Below are 6,213 nucleotides of genomic sequence, written 5' to 3'. Positions count from 1 at the left end.
CTCTATTTTTCCAATGCATTAGAATTTAAAGAGACATAAAGCAGCAGAGCACGCTTTCCACATCAGAGTCCTGACAGGCATCATGCCATCCTGGGTTGGCTCCCACTGCTGCTAAGAAATGGAACTGATGAAACTGGAACACAGACTGCCAGGTAGACAAAACTGCTACACAAATGTTTAGCCCCTCAGTTCCTAACTACACACAGGTAAGATCTTACACTTATTCTTTGAAAGACATGTGTAGTACTAAAGGGAAAGGGGCACAATGCCTACACTAGACTCTCAGAATAGTTCAGAGAAATAACAGATTTCAAGAAAAGAAAAATAATACAGTGAATGCAGCAAATATTACAAAAAGAAGTCAAAACAATGACTAGATCTTCTACCTAAAATTCCAGAGATATGGAATACTAAAATGTTTGATATTAACATGTTATCCTGGGTAAGGGAGCTGGGAGCTAAAATACATCAGATAGTCCACACAAAGGTGGAAAGGGTGAGGTCTCTTTCCAGAGAAAATAGCAGTGGGATGTGTTAAGTTTTCCTCATGTATACACAAACTTCTGCACATACATATAGCTCTATCATTTGATGCAGATATATGCTATAGGTTTTCATCACTTTACACTTTGCCAAAACATATTCTTGGCTTTGAGTCTACTACCTTGTTTTGCTATACCTTTTTTTTTATTGTTTCATTTTGTTTTGTTTTCCTGCCTTTCTTTTAGAAAGTAGTTTATGTTCATGTTTGTTTGGAACTTTTTCGTCTAGCAGCTACGTCTACTCAGCTGGTAAGTCATACTATTGTTATTCATTAGTGTGGAGACTATTAATCCTCACATTCTGTTCTGAGGCATAATACAAAAGTCTCTGGAGCATTGCATATGGCACTGGGCCTACTCATGTCAGGAAGCTATTCAAGGTAAACGTAAGAGGTGAGGTATGCAAGTTCTGGCCCAGATTCACCCTGGGAAATGCGCCTTTCTCAAAGGGAATTGGCCTAATCTTTAATGGAACTGTGACCAGCTGAGTCCTCTTATGAATTTCACCAAATTGATTAAAGCATGGGAGGATATTTTTTGTTCTCAGAGATAGCATTTGTATTTTGCATTGTCTGTCATGTCTTTCTGTCATATACAAGTAACAATGTTTCCCAGATAAAAACAAAACAATCATATGGATTGAAAGGTTAAAACATTAGATGTACTCCTCAGTCATCTCAAGATAATAAAAATACAACACCTATTTTTCCATTATCAAAGAAGTTGACCTGTTATCTGGTGCTTTGTATGTTAAGATACTTCAGGAAACAGGGAAACCTTTTTGGTCTCTTAGTGGACTGTAGGATTTAAAAGTAGAATACCCAAACTTAAGAATGCACTACAAGAAAAATATTCACTTGAAACCTCAAAATAGTTTCCTAGCAGTTTAAACTGTTTATCAGAGGGAGGAGGAGAGAGAGAAAGAGGGAGGAGGAGAGAGGAAGTGAGGGAGGGGTGGGGAAGAAGGAAGAGGGAGGAAAGAGGCAGGGGGAACGGGGAGAGAGCAAGAGCCAAGCATTCTTTCTGGGCAGATAGAGAGGTTTATTTTTTTGTTTGTTGGGTTTTTTTCCCCCTGCTTCAAAGAGATCTCTGAAAAAGTAGAGATTCCTTTTTATTACATAAGAACGCAGGCAGATACTGTCATGGACACTCTTCTCCGGTCAATTTCAGGACAATTTGAATCTGAGATAGTGCAGATAATATGCGTTTCTTTGAAATCTGATGTACTCATTTGGACTAAGGACTGCTCCTTGGTTTCTTGTTGACATGCCAAAGAAACTGGCACTTTAGCTTCAACAACAAACTTAAAGAAAGAAATGCAACTTGTCTTTAATATGGGTTTATACTAATTACTGTGGAAGCATTCAGTAATAATGGCCACAAACATTTAAATAGCTCACGAAACTGAATTTAATTAAGGGACTGTCGATTCTAAGAACTGTGACATTGTGAAGAATGAGGGAGGAATAACAAGTGTGGATGTCAAGTTCAGAGTAAAGCATAAATAATATTACATGCATAATATCTATATATAAAATACATGGATCCGACAAGAACTATAAGGATAATGTTAAATATAACATGCATACAAAGCTCAGGAATACCTTCTTTTTGACTTCCCCCCACTTATTCTAGTTTAATAAAATGGTCATAAGAATAATAACCACTTACGGTAGAAGACTGTTTACGTCATTGCTCTCCAGAACTTCTTAAGAGACAAAGATTGAATACTAACCAACTTCCCTGGTTTAAAGTTAATCCTCTGTGGCACTTGAGAGATGACTCCATGATGGAGAGGACTTGCTGCTCTCGCAGAGGACCAGGGTTTGGTTTCCAGCACCCCGGTGGCTGCTGACAACCATCTGTAACTCCCATTCCAGAGACTCTGTCACTGTCTTTGCTACATATGACACAGATGTCTTTTCTGTAGCCCTGGCAGTAATGAGAACCTGGCTGGTATATAGAACTTCTACACATTCTGCAAGTGGAGAACTTATCCTTTCCATGTGGAGGAAATCTTGCTTTTTTTGAAGACAGCCTTATTTTTCTGTTCCGCTTTCCCTCCCAACCTTCTGTGGTGTTCTTTGCATCATGTTTCCGTGGATCTGGAGTGGGGACTGAAACAGGTTTCCTCTCACAGTTTTCACAGGCCCTTCTTCCACAGACTATTTGCTCAGCCCCAGAAGGAGTAGCAGCAGCCATAAAACCGATTTCACCTTACTTAACAGCGGAGTAACATTCCACTGTGTAAACATACCGCACTTTTATTATTCATTCATCAGTTGATGGGCATCTAGGCTCTTTCTATTTCCTGGTAGGTGAGGACACAGCAAAACAGAAACTCCAGTTTGTCCGATGAGCACAGATACAGAAATTCTCAATAAGGTACTGTTTCATATGCTTGGAATTTGGTATCGGGGGCGTCACATTGCCTTACATTTTTTGTGTTTCCTGTGTTTCTCTGTTGTGATGTGCACATCTGTTGTAACGATATCTCTTCTGATTTTATGATCCCAGTGAGCAGCCCTCACTTGAGCCCTCAGTCGTAAGTACTACTCAGAGCAGAGAAAGTTGAATACTGCAATAGCAGCAATGCTGAAGCAAACAAAATATAGAAAGACACTCTAAATTGATTACAGCTAGCCCATACACCAGTGCCCATAGAAAAGAAAATGGCAAAGATAATGTAAATAAAGACTGGAGAGGTGAGTCAGTGGTTAAGAGCACTGGCTGCTCTTCCAGAGGACCCTGAGTTTGGACCCCAGCATCCATGTCAGGGGTCTTACAACTGCCTGTAACTGCTAGGCGGTGGTGGCACACGCCTTTAATCCCAGCACTCGGGAGGCAGAGCCAGGCAGATCTCAGAGTTCGAGTCCAGCCTGGTCTACAGAGTGAGATCCAGGACAGGCACCAAAACTGCACAGAGAAACCCTGTCTCCAAAAACAAAAAGACATAAAAAAAAAAACGAAAAAACAAACAAACAAACCAAAAAACCCAAAACAAAACAATTGCCTGTAACTCCAACTTTATGGGACACATGCACACCACACCACACCACACACACACACACACACACACACACACACACACACACACTTAAAATCAAATCTTTGAAAAAATTATGTAGAATAAAATATAAAATTAAAAATTAGTTAAAGCAAAATAAAAAGAATAATGAAGTGACTTAAGGAACAGGGCAAGGGGAAAATGAATGTAGAATCCAGTTCAAATGAAAAAGAAACAGGCAAAAGACAGGAAGAGGGAGATGAGAGAGGAAGAAATGAAGAACTGACAGAAAAATGAAGCATATAGACAAATTACATAAACTTAATAGGAAAAGCCTGTAAGCTGCTTTCGAAATAAAATGAAAACCTTTGTAAGGCTAGAAGAAAAGTGAAAACGTGAGACAGGAAGGAAAACTCCTAAGTGGACACTAAAACAATCCCAAGCACAGAGACAGTGCCTTGGAGCAGCTTCTTTCTGTCTCCTAGAGTGGAGCTTGTCAGTTGCAAAGGCTGGTCACTGCCTGTTGGACGCTCTTCTGATTTGTCCTAAAATACAGCACATTCTTAGGAACACAACCACCAGGTTTATAGTAGATCTCTTGAGCTTATTCTTCCTATGCAACTGAAATTTTGTATTCTTTGCTCAGTATTTTCCCATTAGCGTCTTTTCTCCCCTACCTCTCATGGATGCCATTCTTAACTTCTCTGTGTTCAATTGCTTTAGCTTTAGTGAGGCCATGCCATGTTTGTCTTCCTGTTCTTAACTGTATTTCACTTAATAATAGTTTACTTTTATCCATGGTGTTGCAAATGACAGGCTGTCTTTCCTTTTTGTGCATGTCTTTCCTTTTAAATATTGAACAGCATTTTATAGATCACATTTCCTTTATATATTCATCTAGTCATAGGTATATAGGTGATTTCTATTTCTTGGTTTGTGTAAGTACAGTGAACATGGAAGTATAGCTCTCTCTTTAACATACTGATTAATTCCATTTGGCTGTAGATATCCAGTAGTGGAATTTTCTGGGATTTATCTGGCAGTCTGGTTTTAATATTTTCAGGAATCCCCATGCTGGTTTACATACTGGATGGATGTCCTCATTTACATCCTCATCAGTAGTGTGCAGGGTTTAGGTTTACATTTTCTCCACATCTTTTTCAGCACGTACTTTTAATTGTTATAGTCTCTTGGTGAACTGAGTCCCTTAATGGCTTTTATGATTTATTCTCCAGGTTTTGAATTAAAGTCTCCTTTATCTATTATAAACATGTCTATCTTGCTGCTTTCTTTTGTTTTCCATTACTATGAGACATTATTTTTTAATCTCTTTCTTTCAGTCTGTGTGAATTGAAGGCAGTTCTTGCAGATTGCATGCAGTTGTGACCTTTTAACAGCAACCTATTGAGCCTCTTTAGGTCTTTTAATTGGGGAACTTAATTCACTTAGATTCAAGTAAACAACTGTCGGTTTGTTAATTAGTCTCTGCTTGTTTTGTGGATACTTTTTTTTTTTTTTTTACTATTTTGGTGTTTTCATTAGAGGAATTGATTAAAAGATTTCTATAGTAGGCTTTGATATCTTTCTTTCAAAAAATCTATTATAGGTTTTTACTTAATATTTACCATAATGCTTGAAAAAATAGAGGCATAAGAGAACATTATAAGCTGATAATAAGTACTTTGACAGCATTAAAAATTTACTTGGTTACTCCATTTCCTTATTTAAAATCTTTGATGTCATAATGTACAGCATTTTTATTGTATATGTTTTAAATTTATTTTAGTTATTTTAATAGTTCTATGTTTAAGTCTTTTTGCTAAAGATAAATAATTTACATACCACTCATAGTAGTAGAGTACTATGGATTTGACTATGTATTTACTTTTACCAGTGAATTTTATATTTTGTATACTTTCATGTTATTAATTGGCGTCCTGTAGCTGTTTGAACACCCCTATTTAACATGGCTTTGTAATGCTGATCTTACAGTGATGAGCTCCTTCAGTTTTTGCTTCTCAGAGGAAGTCTTTGTCTCTCCTTTTGTATCTGAAGGACACATTTGCTAAGTACAGAATTTTTGGTTAGAAGATATTTCTTTTGGTACTTTGATATACCATTGCACTCTGTTTTGGACTGTAATGTAACTGTTGAAAATCTACTGGCAGTCTTGTTGGAACATGATTATGTTACTTGACTCTTTTCTCTTCCTGCTTTCTTGTTTTGATCACTTCTCATTGATTCTGTAAACATTCTTTATTTCTATTCATTCTCTTTTCTCTTTTAACTGTATTTTAAAATTTAGATTCTTATCTCTGAATGATTCTGCTACTGATGCTATTCCATTTTTCCCATTTAATTTATTTCACTTTTTAGTAACAGAATTTCTCGTTGATTTAAAAAATATTTTCAGTCTCTAAAATCTCTCATTTTGCTCATTACTGTTTTCCCGATTTTAGTGAATTGTTTCTTTAAACCCACTGGAGTTCCTTAAAACAATTGTTTTTGAGGGGGTAAAGAGATGGTTCAGGGGTTAAGAGCTCTTGCTGTTCTCACAGAGGACCTGAATTTGGTTCCCAGCATCTATATGGTGGTTATGGTATTTTGAATGTAATTGGCTCCCATAATCTCATAGGGAGTGGTACTATTAGGAGATGTGGCTTT

The sequence above is a fragment of the Peromyscus maniculatus genome, chromosome X (genome assembly GCF_049852395.1).
Source record: "Peromyscus maniculatus bairdii isolate BWxNUB_F1_BW_parent chromosome X, HU_Pman_BW_mat_3.1, whole genome shotgun sequence".
Lineage (NCBI taxonomy): Eukaryota > Metazoa > Chordata > Mammalia > Rodentia > Cricetidae > Peromyscus > Peromyscus maniculatus.
This window is presented reverse-complemented; position numbering follows the sequence as displayed.